Source organism: Lycorma delicatula, chromosome 1 (genome assembly GCF_047948215.1).
Source record: "Lycorma delicatula isolate Av1 chromosome 1, ASM4794821v1, whole genome shotgun sequence".
Classification (NCBI taxonomy): domain Eukaryota; kingdom Metazoa; phylum Arthropoda; class Insecta; order Hemiptera; family Fulgoridae; genus Lycorma; species Lycorma delicatula.
Genome location: NC_134455.1, coordinates 252,073,298 through 252,097,850, shown reverse-complemented (window position 1 = coordinate 252,097,850; position 24,553 = coordinate 252,073,298). Strand labels below are relative to the sequence as shown.

At 31.7% G+C, this 24,553-nt stretch overlaps 1 protein-coding gene across 3 annotated transcripts in view; it reads right to left on the bottom strand.

Annotated features, from left to right (window-relative positions):
- Positions 1-24,553, bottom strand: part of LOC142330396 (facilitated trehalose transporter Tret1-like) — a 64,245-nt gene that overhangs the window by 37,957 nt on the left and 1,735 nt on the right. The window contains exon 1 of one of the 3 annotated variants that reach the window (XM_075375637.1): positions 18,868-18,988. The exons of the other annotated variants lie outside the window; for them this stretch is intronic. The gene's annotated coding sequence lies outside the window, so the exon portion shown is untranslated. Of the gene's footprint in view, positions 1-18,867; positions 18,989-24,553 lie in introns of those variants that run through there. 3 annotated transcript variants of the gene reach the window in all.

Sequence of the window (24,553 nt, the reverse complement as noted above, 5' to 3'; positions counted from 1 at the left end):
CTTAGTGAACATTGTTACTCTCAGTGAAAGTAACTCTAACTGGGCTTCTTGTACCTCTGGTGCTTTAGATACTCACAGCCATAAGAATGATTGGTACAGTTAATTTAAAGCTAATCTAAGGTTAATAAATGTACTTCTTTTTGAACTAAATAATGTGTTTTACACTATTTCAACTTACCACAAGAATGGTAGTAATATGGACATGTTATTTACTGACATTAAGAAAGCCTATAACTCAGTAAAAAACGTCAAGCAGCCTCAAAAAATTAGGGATTGGAACCGTATAAATTGACTTAATTAAGGAACTATATAGAAAGTGCAGGGGTCAGTTTAAAACAAGGGTGGAAGTAAAGAAATCACTCGATGTAAATTTTGAAGAGGTTGAAACAAGTAAATGTATTGCCACCTATCTTATTTAATGGAATAATAGAAATTATGATAAGGGATATTAAAGCAAATGTTTAAGGGAATGAATTCAATGAGTTTTGCTAATAGTGGAATGATTTGGGTTGAGAATATTGAAATTATCAAATCTGTTATGTGCATGGAAAAAAAGAAGAGAATTCCACTGTTTAAAATCTAGTGAAGAAAACGTTAAGCAAGATTGATTAAGTAGAAAAAGAGATTTATTAAATGGCATAAGAGTGGATAGTAAGGCTTTGAAGTAAAAGAAAAATTAACTTATCTTGTTGCAGACACTGAAATTCAATGAAAGGAAAGATCATAAAACCATTTATATGTGTGAGATAGGAAGAAGATTTTTCAAAGGGCATAAACATTGCTATACAATAAATCAAATCAACAGAAGGAAAAAATACTAATATTTCACCATATTAATTTGCCAACAATAATTAGTTATTTATGTAATAAAGATGTGGGTAATGTTTGAGGAGGTGTGAAGTATAATTTAAGTAGGAGAGATGAAGTTTTTGATTAGTGGATGAAATAAGAAAGAATGGGATTGGAATTATAACATAAGAAATGCATTCAATCTAAGTAGTCCAAGAGAAAAATCTGAGGAAAATAGATTAAGATGGTTTACATACATGTATGTATGTTTACATACATACTTGATACATACATGCAAGACTTTGTAAGAATGGAAGGTAACCAAGATGCAAACCATCATGAAAAATCTAATTAAGCAGGGTAGGAGGAAAGGACAGGACGTGGTATGAAAGAGGACAAACACTGAAATAACAGCTAAAGATGATGAGACTGAATGTACAATCTTTATAATTGAAATAATGTGAAGTAAATTTTAAGCACAAAGGATAATGTTTGCAAATAATGGTATTAAACAACAAAGTCACCAGTAATAAAACAATACTGTGTGATTCTGACTAGAGAAGTTTCATAAATTGATTGATTATAAGATACTCCTACATATTATTTTGCATTATAGTCTGTGAGAAACTTCGTATATCAGTATTTTTATAAGGATTAGGAAATATTATGGAACTGTTGTAATGAAATTGTAGGTTGCTGTGCCCCTTGATCTTGTTACATTATTACATCTGTGATCATTCAGATCATATATTTTTAATTAGAACTCAACAGAATGGTAGCTAGGAGAAAGTATAGATAAATAGATATATACTGGTCAACAAAATTTAATTCTTTCTATGCTAAATAAGAGTGAATGGCTGATTCTTATAGTATTTTTTATGCTGATTTCATATATTTTAATATATGTTTTCTATCCGACTCAGTCTTTTTGTAATTGAATTTTTTTTGAAACAAAACATGTATGGTGAACCTAATTTGATAATACATTACATGCATTTTGTACTCGCCTAAAATCTATTTCTTTTGGATTTTCTGCTGTATGGATTTTGAATGACATATTACACCCAAATTCTCTGTAGTTACTGACCTTATGGTTTCCAAGGAAATTGTTTACTACATTTTGAAATGATTTCCATGCAGCAACCTCCAAGTCATTCTAACATTCATCAAACGCTGGATCACTCATTAGTTTTCTTATTTGTCGTCCAACAAATACACCTTCTCCCTCTATTTTAGCATGCTTATATTAGGGAATTTGTTTTTTAGAAACTGAAATCCTGCACCATTACAATCCACTGCTTTATCAAAATTTTTTATTAAACCTAGCTTAATGTGTAATGGAGGAAAATAAACTTTTTCTGGTTTTATTAATGCCTGAATAACAACATTCATCTTTCCTACAATCAGTATCTCTTTCTTTGGCCACTGCTCTTTTATGCAACAGTTTTTCATATCCCACTGTCCCACTCACACAAAAAGCAACAGAACTTAGTGTATCCAAGTTGCAGTCCAAGTAAAAATGCTATTATTTTCAGATCTCCACAAATATTTATCATACTGAATCCTGCTCAATACAAGTCTCATATTTTCATAAGAATCCATTATCTGAACAGCATATGCTAATGGTATTGATGGGTATATATGTTCAATTTGAAGTAGTACAGTTTTCAAACTAAGCTTTGATGAGTCAATAAAATGTCGTCATTTATCAGGATGGTGCATTTGTCCCAAAGCTTCCAGTAAAGAGTCCACATCATAACAGTGTATTAAGTTTTTCTACAGTGTATTAAGTGTACTAAGAGAATAAATGTTCAAATTCTGACTGTCTGTCACAGGAAGCACTTATTTTAGTCTTTGGTTGTAAAAGATGCCATCCTTTCAGTCTTCATGCCAATATTTCTGCTTGATTCTTTGATAAATTTAGATCACAAACCAGATCATTTAATTCTGTCTGATTAATTAAATGGGGTTCAGTATATCTTTTTTTAAATGTTTGGATCTCTTTCTTCATCACCTGATAAGTCAGCACAAGATTCTACATTTTCTTTTTTATTTAAGTTCCATGTTTCTTGTGCTGCTGGAATTGGAAGCTCTTGGCTATGTGGCACTGGCCGCATGACAGAGGAAATATCAGGGTATTTATGTCTAGTTTTAGCTGTTATCCAAGATATCTTTATTACACAAAAATCACAGTCTGTGGTGTGATCCTTCAGTTCTCTCCAAACCATTGGAATTGCAAATGGCATATGTCAAGATCCATTTAGCCAACCAATCAACAATGTTACAGAAGAAGCGCAGCAAATATGAGGAGCCCAAGATTTACCGTGATCACGTAATTTACAACCAAAATACAGTTCATATGACTTTTTTATTAGTGGAGTTATATTTCTTTTCTGAGACTTCAAAATTATCTCACCACAGATGTAGCAGAAATTGTTTGGATGATTAATGTAACTGCAAGGAATTGTTAATACATTACAATAACTAATATTGTTTACAAAGAAACACTTTATAAACACACTAATTTAATAAACATACACTCACTTTACTGAACAAAAAATACCTGTAAATAAAAAAACCAGCTACAGAACTGAATGTTACACACACAAGAACTCACACTCGAATGAGAATTATAAATAATTCTCTAGTCTGCATGACAGTTTATATGTAAATATACTAATGACAGAAATAACTAACAAGTGGATGGTGTGTTTATACTCATAGTGAAAATAGGAAGAATGAGTCACATTCTTGTTCATTTTAATTAGTATCTAAATAATTAACATGATGACTAATGTCTAATGAATCAATGTGATAACAATTAAGAAGCTGTAAAAAAATAAACAAAAGCTATTTGGTTGATAAAAAATATAATAAAATACACTCACAAAATGCTACGCTTATGGAGTTCATGCATGATACTACCTGAAAATAAGAATGGTAGTTACAGAAAAACTAAGCCTGATAAAGAATTCTGATTTCATATTTGAAATCTGCATGAAAAATGCTATAAGAATCAGGTATTCACTTCATTAAAAAAAATCATTGTTGATCAATGTTATTCTTCTTTCTTTTTTTTCTTGTTTAGCCTCCGGTAACTACCGTTTAGATAATACTTCAGAGGATGAATGAGGATGATATGTATGAATGTAAATGAAATGTAGTCTTGTACATTCTCAGTTCGACCATTACTGAGATGTGTGGTTAATTGAAAACCCACCACCAAAGAACACCGGTATCCATGATCTAGTATTCAAATCCGTGTAAAAATAACTGACTTTACTAGGACTTGAACGCTGGAACTCTCGACTTCCAACATGATTTAAATGACTTTTAGGAATGAATCACATGATTTAGGAAGACGTGTTAACCACTAGACCAACCCGATGGGTTTGATCAATGTTATTAATCCAACTCTACACTGAATTGTCAAAAAAAGACAAGCAGAAACTTCTGCACAGCAAAATTCACTAATTTCATTCTTCTCTTTTATTTAAATTAGCTTTAAATACAATTTTACTTGTTTAATACAAATCTGATGTTAATGATGCCACCTGATGTTAATTATAAGGAATGCAAGAGTTTAATTTATTATTAAACAGTCAGTCTTTATGTTAACAATCTTGGTCAACAACAATAAACAGCAAACCTTGAAAAATGATAACTCCAGTATTTTATAAGAATAAACTTGATGCTATTACCAAGAAATAAAAAAAACACTGAGTATACATTTATATAGACAGATTAATTTGAAATAAAATACTCTAAAGTAGTAAAGCTTCTTTTTAATGTCAGTAGTGAAACATCCTGACCGCCTTAGAGGAAGACACCTTGTCTTCCTCTAGTGAGTCTTGTGATGATCCCAGTCGCCACACCACCCCTCCATTCCTAGTCAGGATGGGCTATTTCACCCCCTAAACCTGATAACACAACATAGTTATCAGTTTCACTTTTGTCATGGTGCTACCGATGCAAATGCCTTGGCAGACATTTCCATCGGCATATTTATACAACTTATATCGCCTTTGTATGACCTCTTCCAACCACGACTTCTTACCATAGGTTACAACCCTCATCTACCAAATTAACTGATTTGCAGAAGCATGATCCTCTAACACCAAAGGTTTCACACAAAAACTTTCCTTATATCTAACTTCAATTAGACTATGCATTCACATCATTACTTGATTTACTCTTTGAACACCAAAATATATTATCCTCATGCCAACAAAAAAACTGTTGATCGCAACAACAATATTGTTCTACAGTTCATTTTATTTAAAGTCCCCTTAAGTGAAGTCAACAAGGTCCTTTGTTGTTAGTATTAATAAAATAAAAGTTAAAAATTCTCACTACTACCATGTCATATTATTTGAAATAAATTATAACACTACTAGGTCAATTTCTTCATTAATCGGCTGGTGTAATTTGCTTGTATTAGAATACTTCCTCTCAGGAGCTCTCATTTTCCAGTATTTACAAAAAAGACAAAATGTTTTTCATTAGTGTTCATATTTTTCATTCGGAAAATAACCAAAATTTCTTCTAAAGAAAATATCTCCCCAAGGACTTTTATCTTGAGAGTAAAGCAAGTAAATAACAAAACTTCCCTATTTTTATCTTGTTTTCTACTAGGTAAAGTGATTGTTGTCTTCTTTACCACAAAAAGTGGTGTAGTGCTAAACTGATACTCCTGCATAACAAAATAATACAGAGTATTTCTAAATTAGTCATACAAAAGTAGCTTTTAATAAAGAAAAAAGTAAATAGCTTACATAAATGTTTGATACAACAATAAATACATTATATCTTCAAGTTCCATTTAAAAATGTTCAATATTATATCCTCAAGTTTCTTTTACAAATGTTCAATACGGCACCTTTTTTAACACAGCAAATGTCCCATCTGTAATCAATTTCCTACAAAATCCTATGAAGCATGTCTTGATCTATGGTGACAACTGTTTGCATAATCCGATACCAAAGCATATCAATATTTCCTGGACGAGGAGAAACAAACACTCTACATAACCCCATACATAGACGTATATTGGAGTTAATTAGGCGATCATGGTGGCTAGGAAATTGTTTTACCATGCCCAATCCAAGTCAACAATTTGCTTTAAGATATGCAATAACTGTATGATGATAATGTGGTGGTGCACGGTCTTGCTGTAAAATGAATTCTATACCCACACCCTGTAGTAATTATGGCATTATAGTAATTGTGGTAACTGTGGCATGTTCAAGAATGTCCAAGCACGATATGTCAGTTACAGTTGACTCTGCAAAAAAGTAAGGACCATAAATTTTGTGATGCTTACAGCAACAAAATTGTTAGGCGAGTTCCATACATGTTTTATTATGAGATGTGGATTTCACTCACCCCATATCCGAACATTACGTCAGTTAACTTTATTGCTGGTATGGAAGGCTGTTTCGTTACTGAACACAATTTTATTAAGGTAATTTACCTTCAGCCTCGGTTTTGTTTAACATGTTTACACAAAATTTAGTTCATTTTTCTTTATCACCTTCACTCAAAGCTTGTATCAGTTGTAATTTGTAGGGTTTATTTAGTTAATGACAGGCAATTAAACAATACCCTCCATACTGTAAGGAATATTTAATACTAAGCTGGTTTGTCCCATTGATTTACCTAGACTACGAATGAATGTCTGCCACACTTGTTCGATTCAGAAAAACTGAAGATCTACCCTGATGTGGCATCCTATGTAATACACAACTTGTTTCAATGAAACAATTGAACCATCCAATAACAGGCTGTCTTTTAGGTGGTTGCTTGTGGTATTTAGTCATGAACTGTCTCCAAATGGTAGTAGCTGATTTGGTTTCATTAGACCACAAACATCCCTTAGTACACTCTGCACCAACATACGACTCCATGGTGGCTGAAAGAATTACTCATTTGCACATGCCACCTAGTGAGAACATTCGGAAGTAATGGAATTATATGCAAATGAAACTTAAAGATATACTGTATTCAGTGATGTATCAAACAATTCTACAAGTTATTTACTTTTTTCATTATTAAAGGTTAATTTTATATAACTAATTTAGATATACTCTGTACAGTAGAATCTTTGTTCAATGGAAGGTACTACACTTAGTTACAAGTACATGAAGTTGGAAGGTATGAACCCTTCCATTAAAATTCATGGCCTTGTCATTAAATCTAAAATGTAAAAGTGTTTTTTGTTGTTGTAATAATGAGGCTTATTTAAGCAAATCCATTACTACTTTTATAAGTCTTTATTGTGCTTTTTTCATTTTTTTTTTTTTTTTCAACTGATTATCCCAAACATTGTACAGTAACAATTACCTCTCATCTTTTAATAAAGTGAGGTGTTTCTACCGATAACGCATTTTAAATATCTTTATTTAAGCATCTATGGAAAGTAATCAGTAGCTAAATTCCTCCATTTACAAATTTAAATTTCAACATTAAAGATTATGTAAAATCTCCAGCTTGAAATTTGTATAGAACTTTGAACTCTAACAAAAGAGAGGACCATTACAACCCTTATGATAAGGAAACAAGAAGCTGGTACAGCCATTGCAGATGTACCACATAAGAAGGGTATAGCACCACCTCAGGAGATATTCCTTAGGAAAGATAGCATACAACGGAAGGTACTCTCAAAATACAGTTAAATCATTCTTTCTTTGAGGATTTGGTTACACCAACATATAAACATTACTCATTTAATTTTTGAAAATACAGTTAACATCCAGGATAGGGACTGAACCAGCAACTTGCTTCTTGTCACCTACAATATCATGTCATGATGCACTCTCCCCTCCACCACTGTAGTATTAGCAATACCATTGCTACTTCAGACACCTCAGATAGAACTATTGCATGTCATAGTATTTTTTGGTTTCTAAACTTTGACAAATAATAATTTTAGCCATGAGAAGAGACCACTAGTGAAATTCATATGATGATAGGAATAAATAGCATGTAAGTTAATTTTTTTTTTTAAATAATGTATTTTACATCTATACATTTTGAAAAAATATACTTTGACTACAATAATGCTGTAATACACAAGAATAAGTCTATACAGAACATTTTCCACTGATTTGGTGATCAAGCCTAACTGCTGTCAAAACTCAACAACAGACTGTACCAAATAACTGATGAGATAACACTGAATAAAAATAAAACTGAAATAATCTCCAGTTGGTGATGAGCAAAATTTCCAAATGTAAGAATGATATAAAAATTTCTGCTAACATTCACCACATCCAACAATTAAAAAATTTTAAGGTCCGATACAAGTCGGACCTTCACAAGTATAATGTGTCCATATGTCCCTTTTTTAGATGACATGTGAATGTTTTGGACAAGCATGTGAAAAATTTTAGCATGTTTTAATTGAGATCATGAAGATCATGACCTCAATTAAAAGGTGATAAATCAATGCAACCAAACTATTGACTATTAAGCTCATATAATAATGAGAAAAACTTTGTTGAACTCTCAAATGGAGCAAAAAAATTTTAATCCGGATATTTAGCAAGAGTATAAGAAGTTGCTTTATTCATGGAGCTTATCTAGCCCTAATTTTGTAATTTTCCACAGCATATTGAATAAGGCAATATTAATCCTAAAAAGTAAAAGGAAAATAAAACAGTCAATTAATCAAGATAAGGAATGCTCATCTTTTGACAAATTAAAGACGTATTTGTATATTATAAAGTTGATTGTGACAATTACAAAGCACTAACGTTTAGTCTCTCTGACAGACACATTAACCTCTCAAAGTTATCAATTATCAACTATTGGCTGAAAATTCTGAAAGAAAATGGGAACTATTTCCAAATTCAACACCAATTCTTGAAGTTCTTTTGCGCTCAGGTTGTATTTGATTAACTTCTTACTATGTACTTCATGATGTACTTTATTTAACTTCTAACCAAAACACAATTTTTAAAGGAAAATCTATTTAATGCAATATGAATGTTACAACTAACAAAACTCCAAATGATAAATCCACAAAGAATCCAATCATTAGTATTTACTAGATTATTTCAGTTAAATAAAAATTTGTTCCACAATTATTTTGTGATAATAATGTTTCTGAATGATCAAATTATTTACTACTATATACATAAATAAAATTTTCTTTTCATGATCATTTTTTGGTATCTCACATGATGTTCTGAACATTTTTTTTTTTTTTTAGAAAATGACTTCAACGACCATCTGCAATTTTGAAATTGACAAATAGTAATGTCAGCGTCACAATTTATTGATTTATCAATTTTTTAAAACAAATCTGAGATTGCTGAAACTAAAGATAAAAATCCATATTTTAACATATCGTGTAATAGATGCTATTAAGCGTATAAATTACAAAAATTACAGAGAATAAAAAACAACTAATATTTTCTCTAAAAATATGAAATTTAGTAGTACATATTAAGAAATATATGAGTTCATAATAATAAATTCACTATTGCACATAAGAATAATGATAACTTAGAATATATGCAGTCAAAACTTAAACATTTATTATTTATTAAAAAAAATAATAAACAGATTCAATATTATACGTAGCATAGTGTAGACTTAGTATACATGGTGGCGTTAATCCACTGGGTTGGTCTAGTGGTGAACATGTCTTTGCAAATCAGCTGATTTTGAAGTCAAGAGTCCCAACGTTCAAATCCTAGTAAAGGCACTTTTATACGGATTTGAATACTAGATTGTGATACCGGTGTTCTTTGGTGGTTGGGTTTAAGTTAACTACACATGATAAATGGTCAACCTGAGACTGTACGTGACTACACTTCACTTACACTTATCATCCTCATTCATCCTCTGAAGTAATACCTGACGGTGATTCCTGGAGGCTAAACAAGAAAGAAAAAAAAAAGGATACGTGGCGCTGTGAAAAAATATTGGGCCAACAACATATTTTAAAGAAGAGGTTAAAAGTTCACAATTAGGTTAAAATATTATACTAAAAAAGATTTAAAATATAAAATAGATTTCAAAAAGTAAAATTTTTGAAAAAAAGAATCCCACTTCTACAAATGATACGATATATAAATCATAAATATCTTTTGATGTATATTTTATGCATGTAAGTTATATACGTATATATATATATATATATATATATATACAAGTTACATTACGAAGAATAGGTTATCATTACATTCCGTAAGCCACATGTGTAGCCTATCTCTAGTTTCCAGGATCAGCCACCGTGAGAAAGAATGTAATGCAGTTTCAACCTATGTTTCTTTATTCTTAATATAATAGCAATTAGTTAATCTCAGTCCTGGACTTGTTCGATGAACAAGTCTATTATAGTCCTCTAGCAGCTCTCATGGGGTAAAGTCCTGCATTAGTAGACTCGTTCGATATTGCATCATCCTATTCAATTCATTATGAGCATGTACGCATAATGATGTTAACAGTTAGTTATTTACAAATACATGTATACTAATTGTAACAACATTAATTGTATAAATAAAATTCGTTTTTTAACGTAACTCGTTGAGCATCACACTTATATATAATTTATATGTGTACATAACAGAGTGTAATATTTACTAAACACAGAGTGTTTCACGAGGAATCTGCAATACTTTACAGCCGAATTCCTTTTATCAAAACAATAAAAAAAGTTCATATAAATTTAGGTCTGGAAACGCTTCGTTAGCGAGTTACGGCTAGCGAAATATTTCGCCTGGATCTCAGCACCCCCAGTCAAATGAGGTCGTACTGAAAATTTTGACGTTAATTGAGAGGCGAAATTAGTGGTTTTCTATGGTTTTGATCTGCAAAACTCACAAACTGTATACAATTGTATCTCATTTACTTACTAAGATATCTGACTTAAAACCCAAAATTAGGAGTTCAAAAAATCTTTTTAATGTTTACCTTAAAACAGCTTTCTTAATAAGTAATAAATGCATAAACGCTTTCTTAAAAACTTGTAGAGAATTTAATTCTTAAAAAAGTGATGAAATCAACGTCAATGAAAACCAAACACAACTAAACAGTTATGAAAACTGAACACTGCAAACGAAAATTTAAATTATAGGCCTACTTCTCTCAGAATAATCTTAACCAAATATTAATTTAAATATTCCACAGTATTTTTCATTTAAATTATTTAATTTGATATTTGATAAATGTACGGTTTGTATTATACCAGCTGCTCAAAATATCCACCTCCATTGGCAATACACATTTCAGCGCGACAATTTAAGGACGCCGCTGCCTCCTCCAACATTCTTGGACTGTTTCTTATTTCTTGGGAGGTAACCATGATTCTTTGTAAAAATTCACGTTTATTGTTGGATTTTTGAGCATACACTAATGATTTCATGTGTCCCCACCCAAAGACATCTAACGAGTTCAAATCAGGGGATCTGGCTGGCCATGTTATAGGTCCTCCTTGGCCAATCCACCTATTTGGGATTGCTTCATAAAGATGCCAAGTTAACACGGCGATCAAAATGTCCAGGGGCTCCGTCATGGTGGAAATACATTACTCTTCGCGTTACCAGTGGAACATCCTCTAAAAGCATAGGAAGTTCATTTTGAAGAAAATTTAAACAAGCCTCCCCACACAGTCAACGAATTAGGTCGTAAGGTCCAATCAGAATATTTCCTACTACACCCCACCAGACATTTATTAAAAACCGATATTGGTAGTTTGATTTTGAGGTAGCATGCGGATTACTGTCATTCCAAATGTGATTGTTTCTTGCATTGTTTATACCATTACGTGTAAATGTTTGCATCATCAAAACAGTATTCGAGATTCTAATACACTGTTATGCAGTAACCGTTGCAGTAAAGTACTGCAGATTCCTTGTAAAACACGTTGTACACATATACTAGCATCCCCGTCACGGCTTCACCCGCGCTGTATGGTTATTTGTGTTTCCCCTCGCCGTCAGTTTTCTTTATTTTATGTTTTTTAGTCAAGTACAGTGCATACAAAATAGCACTACAAAACGGTAGCGTTAGTTAAATAATAAATAAGGTCAAGCAGTTTTTATATTCTCAATAAGCAATACTCACTGAACGGAAGATTTAGTAAAAAAAACTTATGGGGGGAGTTAGGGGCCCTTATCTCTTCGTCTGTTATCAATATGTCAGCGTGCCGTTTAACTTCCGAAAGTATTTCTTCAATACTGAATAATCTGGTAGGTTCATAATGAGATTTTCTTCGACTCATCTTAAAAAATTTGAGAAATTCATAACATCATGGTAATCCGCGGATTTACGGCCCGATTTAAAAATAAGTAATAAATAAGTAGAGAGTTTGAAACAAATCCATCTTCGGCACTAGCATTAACAATAATCAGTCAGTTTCCTGTCGAAATTGGTACATGATATTCGTCATTACTCCTATCTAACCAGACTTTACTTTTAGTATAGTTAGTATACGTAAGTTTCGTCAATGTAAACTACATTCCAACCATCACATGGGTACAGCATTACACATCGTAAATAATTAATTCTACTAATTTGAATATCATCTCTTTCAGACAAATAACATTGATTATTTGTACTCTTCCTCCATTTGAAGTCAAAGTTCTTGTGATAAATTGACTTCCTTCTTTTGAAATTTATTTCTGCAACTACTACTCAATAAATATTTGACAAAGATGGTCTTTTCTGTAATACGCATACCATTTATCATTCGTCGAATTATATCTTGATCAAATTTATCGACCATCGATTTAGTTTTACTTTTTTTTCTATTAATGTTTGGAGTTTGGGATTTTGAATCGTTTGAGAAACACTTAGAATCCTCCAACAGAGGGTTTACTAATACCGGTTGCAGCCGTGTTTTTTTTAACGGTAACTGATGCTGCCGCTTCCTTATTTAACTTAACGAAATTGTAAACATTAGACTATACCTTTTGTTTGTTCACAAATTACGTTACGTCCACTTAATCTGCTTCTCAACTGCTACATTTTTGTATTAAATCACTTTTGAATTAAACTTTAAGAATACAAAAGACAAGGTATGCGACTGTCAAGTGAATACAGCCGTTTCAATTGTATTACAACTGTTTTAAGAAATTGAGTAAGAAAAAATAAAACGGGAAATTCTACGTACAAAACGGGAAATTTGTAAAACATAAATTTACCCGCGCTGGAAAAAGCTCTATCGTGCTATTTTGTACTTGGAGGTAGGTGCAACCAGTCACATACAGTACTGTATAGTCAAGAGTTCTAAAGTTCAAATGATGGTAAAGGAAGTTACTCTTATTCGGATTTGAATACTAGATCGTGGATACCGGTGTTCTTTGGTGGTCGGGTTTCAATTAACCACACATCTCAGGAACCTCACATCTCAGGAACAACCCCACACATCTCAGTTGACCTGAGACTGTACAAGATTACACTTCATTTACATTCATACATATCATCCTCATTCATCCTCTGAAGTAATACCTTACGGTGGTTCCAGACGCTAAACAGAAAAACAAAAGTACTGTACAGTGGTTGTATTGGTTGAGATGCGGCCACGCCGTACACCGCTGCACATATAAAAAAATCGAAATGCTACAATTTCTTAAATAAGAATTCTACAACATACTAATATTAGTCATTAAAAGGATAGTGTGAGTAAGAGGGACTTCATTAAACCATTAAAAAATAAATTGCCAGTGATTAAAAAACCAAGTAACTTATGATAAAAAAGAAATACATATTTATATCTAAGAATTATTAAAAAAAATTACTTATGAATATATTAGTGGTTTATGATAGTAAAACATGTAAATTATGTTATTTTATATCCATAATTTACGTTACGAAAGCAGAGAGGAAAATAATAAAGACATTTGAAATGCAGTATTACAGGAGGATGTTTAAGATCAGGTGAACTTTGGAAAGAAAGGGTTTTAAGGCAGATAAAACCTTTTCTGGCTCAGGATAAAGGACTTTGGAGACTTGCTGCCAACCAATCATAGGATTGAATACTAAGAGAGAGAGAGAGTGAGAGGGTGAGAGAGGGAGAGAGGGGGGGGGAGAGAGAGAGAGAGAGAGCAGCATAAAGAGATTGTGGGAAATTTTGCAAAAAGACTAAATAACTTTGTAAGCCATTTACTTAGAAAAACAGGTTTATTTAATTTATTTACAGTAGAGGGTGGAAATTGTAGAGGGACATACAAAACGGCAATAAAAAATTTGAAACACCGAAAGTATTTGAAACACCTTTAATATTTTATATAGATCTTATGCGGTCTACATATCTTGCTACTAATTTTTACTATAACCAGACCTGTTTAAAAAGCATTAATTCTTTTGTAATCTAAGATGTCAAAGAAATATTTTCATTACTTCACAAAAATTTTATTTATATAATAAATTTACAGAAACTGTTCTCTAAAAATGCTTTTTTATAAAGCGAAACATGTTTGGAAAACTTATTAAACAGGTAACAAAATAAGACTTTTTCATACAGCAATTATTAAAAATACATTTCATTCTTTTACTTTCCCGTCTAGATAATGCTATAGTTCTAGATGGGAAATTATTGTAATCGGTCCAATTTGGGCATATGCAATTTTCACCAAATCTTTACGTTTTGACACATAAGGAACCTAAGAAACACAAAAATCCGACAGGAATGTTCGCATGTGCGTGCGTGTTCAGTATATCTCCAGAACTACTCGACCGATTTTGACCAAACTTGGTCAGATTACTTCTATATATGGGCCATTAATACCATTTAATTTTCAACTTAAAAGGTCGAGGTGAGGCTGTAGAGAAAGGTCACCCACAGCATCTCTAGATTTTGCCTAATTAAGGTCATATTTTACTTAGGCACATTTGTTAACAATTAAAAAATAACAATATTTGCAAAAAATTTGAAGAATCGCATCCCCATCACAAGAAAATTATATTGTTGTCGTTTGCTATGTTGGGATGTCACAGGTGAGCGATCGAATTAAATAAATTAATAATATTTAAAGAGTAAAAATTAACTCAAACTGGTTGGTCTCGAACTCAATTGCCCAGTTGACTCGGTACCAGGTGCGCTAAGCCTCGTGGCTACACCACTCTACCGATCATACAAGCAAAATTTGTTCTGTCAGTAGTGAAATAACATTAGTTTAATTAGTGGCGACGGTCACCGACCACACCCGCGCGAATTAAATACGCGGTATGTACGCGCGCTTTACTTGTAATCATTGAATTAAATAAACTAAAAAATATTATACTTACATAAAACGATAAATATTTTTAATTAAGCTGTGTGTATATGTGTGTAAGCCGTGTATCAGAAACAACCCAAAGGCTTTAGCCGCATGACGGGAAAGTCCTACAACTGTTGCCAGATTTTTTAATAAACCTTGTTGATTTTAGATAATTGCACCGTAACTCCACATCAGTTTATTTTAATGTTAATTCATTCCACTGAAGACTACATAAGAAAAATATTTCAAGCAATAGTATTTAAATTAAATCACTAAATTTTGTAAATGCCTACGTGAGACTGCTAAAGACTAACAACATTGTACTTATAATATACCTGGCAAAAACAATTTTAAAGATACAATTTCTTAAGAATATTTTGTGAACCAATTTATAATTTCATTGTGTTATAAGACACAGCTTGATGTTTTACTTTGGGGTTTTGGTTATTTGACTAAATCAACAAGCTTTTTTCATGTATTTAAAAAAAAATAATACAAGTAAAATAAACGGTGATTTAGAGAAACGGGAAATTTTTAAAGTTGTGTTGGTAGTCGTGGGCGATTGGTACCACTTGATAAGTGGCGCCAGCCTATCTAACCTAACCTGCCATTTAGTTGTCATGGATCCTTGGAGTGGTGCGCAACGTGCATTTGCTATCAAAGCGTTTTACAAAAACAATGACAGTGTGGAGGGAGCGCGTAGAGAATATCGCCGTCATTTTAATCTGGGACGGCACGACCGTGTTCCATCAGCACATGCAATTAAAACATGGATATCTAATTTTGAGGAAACTGGTTCGGCAATGAAAAAGAAACCTCCAGGCCGTGAGCGAACCGTCCGTACACCACAGAATATTCAAGCTTTACAAGATGCTGTCACACGAAGTCCACATCGGTGAATCCGTCGTCTCTCAGCATTTTTACAATTGCATAGTTCAAGTATTCGAAGAATATTAGTGAAGGACTTACAATTCCATCCATACAAGTTGCAGATCGTCCAGGAACTGAAACCGAACGATGCAATTGTGCGAGCACAATTCTGTAATGTAATGCTTCAGAAGATAAATGATAAGAAGAGTTTGTTCACGAACTGTGGATGTCAGACGAAGCGCATTTCCACCTCAGTGGATTTGTTAACAAGCAAAATTTCAGATACTGGGCACAAGAAAATCCTACGCAGCTACACCATCGTACGTTGCACAGCCAGAAAGTGACCGTGTGGTGTGCTATGTCATCTTACGGTGTTATAAGCCCTTATTTTTTTGAGGATTACAACGGTCTTGCGATTACAGTGACGTCGGCTCGTTACGTAGCCGTGCTTGAAACCTTTGTTGTGGAACAACAAAAGAGATTTCCACCAATTCTTAACACAGCCTGGTTTCAACAAGACGGAGCAACGTCACATACTGCACGAATATCGATGGCAGCTGTACGCCGATTGTTTGGACAACGTGTCATTTCATGAAATGGTGACATTAGATGGCCTCACAGATCGCCTGATCTCTCAGCTTGCGATTACTTTTTGTGGGGTCACCTTAAAAGCAAAGTGTTCTACAGGAGACCTGCTACAACGGAAGAACAAGGCAAAGATCCGAAAAACAATAGCGGAAATTCCAGTCGAGATGATACGTCAAACCATGATCAATTTAACGAAGAAACTTCGTGAGCGTTTACGTAGAAGAGGAGGTCACCTGCAAGATGTCATCTTTAAAAAATAAACTAAAATGTATGTATCCTAAAATGGCATCATTTATACAATTACATGAAATAAAATTCATTTTCTAAAAAAATTTTCCATTAACGTTATTTAATTTTTTAAATTTCCCGTTTCTTTGAATTACCTGTATATATAAACAAAATATCATATAAAAATATTAGAGAAAATTGAGAATTTTTTGTAGATAATTAAATACACCTCTAGCATAGGATTTCTGCCTTCATATTCTACATTCTAATTTCAGTGAAGTTGACAAAGTTTTTGATTCTACAAATCGCATCTTCATCATGCTGTGACACATTGTCGATCTCTGTGGAGTGGCAGAACATTGTCCATGAGCATAACACATTGTCCATGGTGAAGTGGTAGCATCTCAGCCTTTAATCTAGAGGTCCCTGGTTTGAATCCTGATCAGGAACGGCATTTTTCATACTTTATAAAATTTCCACTACATATTCCCATGCACACGCTTTGACATATATGGTGAATTAATCATTAAAAAAAATTATTAAAAAATTGGCCAAAAGTGCAGTTGGCATGCTACTAAATAAATAAAGAAAAACTTAGCATATATTTCTGTCTTTTGATAATGATTATATCAATATTACTCTAAACAGCCATAGAAATCTGTTAAAGATCATTTATATTTCTCAAGAAGACAAAAAGTCAGTATGGGCAAAAATAACAATTTACAGTATTACAATCACTTGTGTGTCTATTACTATCACAGTACCAGGTGGCAGATGGAAGTTAAAAGATGCCCTCAGACAAGGTGGATGCCAAATAATCATTAATACAAAATAAAAATATAAATATACAAAATAAAAATTTGTTGATGTTTTTCTACGTGTGATACCTTTCACTAGATTGCTTTTTTGTGTAGAGAGAGATCTGTAAATATATTTAACATCATCAGTTTAGTAAAAATGACATATTAAAGGTCTACAAAAGTTAATATAAATAATCTTAATGGAATTTCATATACTTACACTTCTTATCAGATGCTTTCCTTAAGTAGAAAGCCTGAGGTGCATGTCGAATTAAAGTCAAACGGTAATCAGCTAGCACATTAACACTCAGTTGTTTTAGTAATACTTTTCTAACCCTTAGATATCTTGTTGGAAACATTCACCATGTTCATCACGTACTGCCTCAAATTTCTTTGTACATCATTTACATCTGGATTTCTTCGTACTCCAAAGAAATCCAGATGTAAATGAAGAAAATGGACTTTTAGTGACATATTACATCTTACAGCTATGTATAAATTTATCAGTTTATCTATAATATTCTGGTAATTTTGTGATTTATTGACACCAAGAAAATTTTTGTAAGTGACTGAAAGCTGTTCAAGCAATGAGTTTTACATCGGTCAACACAGTTAACACTTCATCTCTGACCAACTCCCACATTTGTGGGCCAACAAAAATTCCTTCTTTAACTTTTCTTTCACTTACTTTTGAGAATTTTTTTCATGCGTAGAAGAATCCTTGATTGTTTTCTTCATGGCTTTTACAAATTTTTTTATTAATCCCAGCTTGATATGAAGGAACAGTAAAAATTGTTTTTCTGGTTTAACTAGAGGCTCATGAATAATGTTTTTCACCTGAGTTAAGTTCTCATGTTTCTTCTACTGTTTTACTACATAATGCTGATCCCTAGCTCAGCTGTCCCATTCATAAATAAAACAACAATATTTTGCATAACCCAATTGCATGGGTAACAAAAGGACTATTACTTTTAAATATCTATACATGTTCCAAATGTGCATTTATAGTTTACTTTTTCGAAACAGTTTTGTTAGCATCATAAGTTTCTTTCATATTAATTCTATAACAATTGGTACAAAAGTATATTTTCTAATATTGTGAAGGATTTTTCAATATTTATTAGTATACTTGAAGGAATCTATAAAAAGGCACTACTCCTCAGGTTCATGAACTCAATCTAATTGTTACATAATCTCATCAATACTTGTACAGTAAATTAAGTAATTCTCTTCAGCAAAAGTATTGAGAAAAATTCCCCTGTTGGTTTCAATAGCCGAGATTTTTGTACTTTTTTTAAGTAAATTCTAATTTTACAATCTTAAGCCTAAACGTTTGGCTTGATTTTTTGATAAATTTAAATCTCTTAAGTCATTTAGCTTACCCTGTGACATAAGATGTGGCTTCCTGGACTGTATTCAAATTCTGAATCATGAATGTCTTCTTCCATAACACTTTCTTCTTCATCACTGTTTTCAGAAACCTTCAGAACTGGAATGGATTAACTGTGAGAAACAGATCTGTATGCAGATGGCAATGAAGGATAAAGCACAATTAGATGAAGAAGAATAGAGAACAGTTTAGACTTTTAGAAATTTCAGATACATTGTTAAAGAGTAATAACAATTAGTTAAGTGATCTTTTGGTTCACAACAAACTACAGGGTCACCAAGTGGCAAAGCCTTTTTTTGTGTATCTTTTAGCCATCCTATTAAGTTAACCGCACAGGTACCACATATTATATCAGGAAACTGTGTCTTACTCTGATCACCAATTTTACAGTCAAAAAACAATCCGATGTTTTTTTTAAATTAAAACTGTTATGTTTTATCTTATATGATTTTATACTGAACTCACCACAAACCTAACAAAAATTATCTGAATTTTACACACTAAATATGAGACTTTATTGTTCCCTTACTTAATATAGTTATCACACTGACTGCAGAGTTTGTACTATTAAAAGTAGTAGGCAAACAAAGCCAAATAAGCTTTATGTTGTTTTGAGTTGTACAGTCATGAAGAATCTTGCTCATTACACTTTAATACAGGGATATGATGTCATGATATGTGACATTTGAATTATGATTTAAATTAATTTTTCAAGATTAACAACTGATTAACAGAGTTAAAATTGTATACTGAGCACATAAATAAAAAGAAATCATATAAAATAAAAACCATATGTGTGAATCAAAAATTTTATAATTTTATTTTGTAATTTTTCAAAAACTTGCGAGTGAAAGAAAAATTCTAACTTCAGATTCATTTTTAGCATTAAAAACCAATTGATTTCATGTATCACATGTTAACGCTGCTGTTCTATTCATATTTACTGCATTAACATACTGTTCAGGTTAATAAGTGACCTGACTAATTGACCATGTAATATATTTTTAATCAAATTATTTCTATAGTGTAATAAAAAAAAAACTTTCTAGTAAAAATTATTTAATATTATACAGTTCAGTATAAAAACATAAGTAAATTAATATTATACTTATATATTTATGAAACATATTATAATAAATTGGATAATAAAATCAATGACAACAAATATAAATATATTTACTTGAATAGCCTACTGCTCTACATTTTACAAATCTCACAGCACATTGTTTTACAGAATTATAGATATTACATAGATGATAAAAAAATTACATTAAAAAACTAAATGTAATGGATGAAACCATTAATTAAATGAAAAATCGGTTACAATATGAAAATTTCACTTGAAATAACTCCAGTACATAAATATAATGCAAATTTATAAAAATATTTCTAGGTAAGACAATAGTAAGTCATTACATGTTGCTTGCATAATTGTTTGCTATATTTAAAACAAATAATGTTTGTTTTATTTTCATCCTTTGAAGGATAAAACCTGTATTGTGCTTGTTTTGTCCCTGTAACTTCCCTGTCAATAATTGCTGAGTGAGGCAAAATTTTATCTTGTACTTGCATTACTTTCACAATGTTTGATGAAGTCAATGTTCTAATCACGTATTTTCTTGATTTTATAAATGGTAATTTTCCAGTAAGTGATTTTCCTAATTCTTGTAAATAGACTCTTCTTTTAGTTGGTGAATTTTTATTCCAGTTTGGATTGACTAATAGCCAAAAGAAAAATAAATTGTATAAATATATGTCAAAGCATGTTGTAAACAATTATCACTGGCCACCGATTAGTTTTGTATTTGCATGTGTATGTGGCTACAAGTTGGTCAAGCGTACCTACAGAAGCATTAGTAGCATTATAAGTTTAAATTATTTGTGAATTTTTGTCAGTTCTCAGGCTTATTTCTACTCCAGCATGTAAAATACTCAGTACACCATTTTTATTTTTTTTTTGGTATATAGTTCATTACTGTTATTATTAGCAAAAAAGAGAGATGAGCTGTGAATGTCGTTAATTGTCATTTGCACCAGCAATTCTTTCCTATTTTATATTATGGTACTAAGCATAATTATTTTATGTCTTTGAAGAAGCTGCCTAAGTTGTAAGATGTAAAAAAGTTATTTCTTATAACATTGTGACCTCTGAGGTCACTAGTCAAATCCCACACAACTCTAATTCTCTGATTCTTCTCTGGCTGGCCACCTGGTTCTTTTCCAGTATAAATCTGCAATTTCAGAGTATAATGTTCATATCCTGCAGGTTTGCTGGGAATATAGTGTTTGAAAGGGTAACGGCCAATAAAATCAACTAATTGTTTATCAATTGATACATTTTCATCACGATAATATAATTTTGGTAGAACTTCTACCCACTTTCCCCAGTTTCATGCGCAGAAGCTAATTTATCTGTATGCCTTTATTCTTGATGTGTCGATCTATTACCAAAACGTATAAGTCGTGATGTTAAACAAAACATTTCAAGGGTGCTAAGAATATGTTGAATATAACAGAATGAATGCTCAGAATATGGAACAACCAGTATCTGGATGCCATAACCTTTTCATTGATTCTCTGTGAATTTATAAACCCTTGCCAGTAACAATAATCCACATTATGCCTGAAATGATAAATCTAAATTTTTCCATTTTTCTCCATAAACTCAAGAGTATGTACCTCATCTATTTTTTATTCAAGAACCAAAAATATTAATAAAAAAGAACTTTAAACTTGAACAATTTTATATAAATTTAGTAATATTAAAGTTACAGTTACACAGATTATACACATATTTAGATTAAATTGCAGAGAATCACTGTCCACAATGTTCTTTTAGTTTTTTACTGTCCATTCAGTATCCTGCATTCTGATGTTAATTTTATTTATTAATTTAGAAATTTACACCTCCTAATAACATAAAAATTGAAGTAGTATTATTTCTTTATCTATGTAGTGAGAAAACATTAGAATCACATTGCTAAAAATGAGAAGAAATTGAGAAGATTAATTTAATATTACTTTCAAATATCTTTGCAAATTGTAAGTACATTTCAGTGAAGAAATTTAAGAAGCAACCATCAAATTCAAAGTAATATTTTAGTTCTTCTTGCACAGTAAAAGATTATAAATATATAATGAGATAATAATTAATGAAAATTTATGTTGATGAATCTAAAAATTTTGATTCTGCTATTTTCATATGGTGAAATTTTATAATAATGCTAACAAAAAATAAAAAACCAGGCGCACGATGTTTTGCAACTTTTTTTATTAATATAAAAAATTTAATCTGTTTTCTTTAGGCAATTTAATAAACTAACTTCTTATTCAATATTTATAGGTAGGGATGGTGATTAATAATTCTTGTTCAAATGTTGGTTGGTTTTTAATTTTGAAACTTACTAAAATTATCCAGCAGATTGTAACTTCAGCAATTAGTTCACTGAAGTTGCAAAGTTATGAAAAACATATTTTTTTAAATCATTTTGCTTATATTCTCTAATTCTAAAAAAATATTACAGCCTTTATAATTAGAATTAATTACACTATTTTTTTTTTTTTTTTTGTCTTTAGCCATTTGACTGGTTTGATTCAGCTCTCTAAACTTTCCTATATAATGCTAGTCATTTCATTTCAGTATACCTCCATATCCTACATCTCTAACAATTTGTTTTCCATATTCTAAACATTGCCTGCCTGCACAATTTTGCCCATCTCCCTGTTCCTCTAATATCAAAGTGACTATTCCAGGATGCCAAAAGATGCGGCCTATAAGTCCCTCTACTTTGGCTAGATTTTTCCAAATGCTTCTTTCTTCACAATTTGCCGCAATACCTCTTCATTTGTCACTTTATCCACCCTTATGATTTTGAACATTCTTCTACAGCGCCTCATTTCAAAAGCTTCTAATCTGTTCTACCCAGGTACTTCGATTGTCCAAGTTTCACTTTCATATAAAGCAACAAACATATACTTTCAAAAATGTTTTCCTGATGTTTAAATTAATTTTTTATGTAAGCAAATTATATTTCTGATTGTAAGCTTGTTTCGTCTGTGCTATTCAGCATTGTATACTATTCCTGCTTTGTCCATCTTTAGTAAATCTACTTCCCAAATAACAAAATTCTTCAACCTCCATAATCTTTTCACATCTTATTTTTATATTCAATGGTCTATTTACTTTTTTTCTACTACATTTCATTACTTTCGTTTTGTTCTTCTTTATTTTCATGTGTTAGTTCTTGCGTAGGACTTTAACCATGTTTCTTCTAATTCTTTTTTTACTCTCAGCTAGAATTACTATATCATATACAAACTGTAGCATCTTTATCTATTCACCTAGCATTGTTACTCCAGATCTAAATTGTTCTTTAACCTCATTAACTGTTAGTTCTATGTAAAAATTACAAAGTAATGGGGATAGGGAAAATCCTAGTCGGACTCATTTTTTATTATGGTTTCTTTCTTATACTCTTCAATTATTACTGTTGCAGTTCAGTTCCTGTAAATGTTAGCAATTGTTCTTCTACCTCTATACTTGAACCCTAAATATTTAAAAAGCTGAACATTTTATTCGAGTCTATGTTATCAAATGCCTTTTCTAACTCTATAAATGCCATACATATTGGTTTGTTTTTCTTTAATCTTCCTTCTATTATTAATCTGAACACTAAAATTGCTTCCCTAGTCCCTATACTTTTCCTGAAACCAAATTGGTCTTCTCCTAACACTTCTTGCACTCTCCTCTCAATTCTTCTGTATAGAATTCTAGTTAAGATTTTTGGTGCATGACTAGTTAAACTAATTGTTCTGTATTCTTCACATTTATCTGCTCCTGCTTTCTTTGATATCATGACAATAACACTTTTTGAAGTCTGACGGAACTTCCCCTCTTTCAAAAAACATTACACCCCAGTTTATATAATCTACCTATCGCTTCTTCACCTGCACTGCACAGTACTTCTGCAGATATCCTGTTCATCACAGGAGCCTTTCTGCTATTCAAATCCTTTAATACTCAATTAAATTCAGGTCTCAGTATTGTATCTCCCTTTTTATTCTCTTCAACTTCCTCTTCTTCCTCCATAACACCATTCTGTAATTCATTTCCTCCAAATAACTCTTCGATATATTCTAGTCGCCTATCAACCTTTCCTTTCGAGTTATAAATTGATGTACCATCTTTATCTAACACACTAATAGATTTTAACTTATGTACCACAAAGTTCTCCTTAATTTTCCTGTATGCTCTGTCTATTTTACCAATCATCATTTCTCTTTCCACTTCTGAATACTTTTCTTTAATCCACACTTCTTTTGCTAATTTGCACTTCCTGTTTATACTATTTCTTAATTGTCAATATTTGCCTTCTTCATCACTAGCATTCTTATACTTTCTATGCTCACCCACCAGCTGCAATATATCTTCTCATATCCAAGATTTTCTACCAGTTCTCATAGATCCGCCTAAGTTTGTTCTGCTGATTTAAGAATTTCCTTTTTAACATGCTTCCATTCTTCTATATTTTCTGCATCATCTTTTTTATTCAGCCTTCTTGTAATGATCTCCTCAAAAATCTTCTTTACCTCCTCTTCCTTAAGCTTCTCTAAATTCTATCAATTCATTTGACACCTTTTCTTCAGATTTTTAAACTCCAATCTACATTTCATTATCA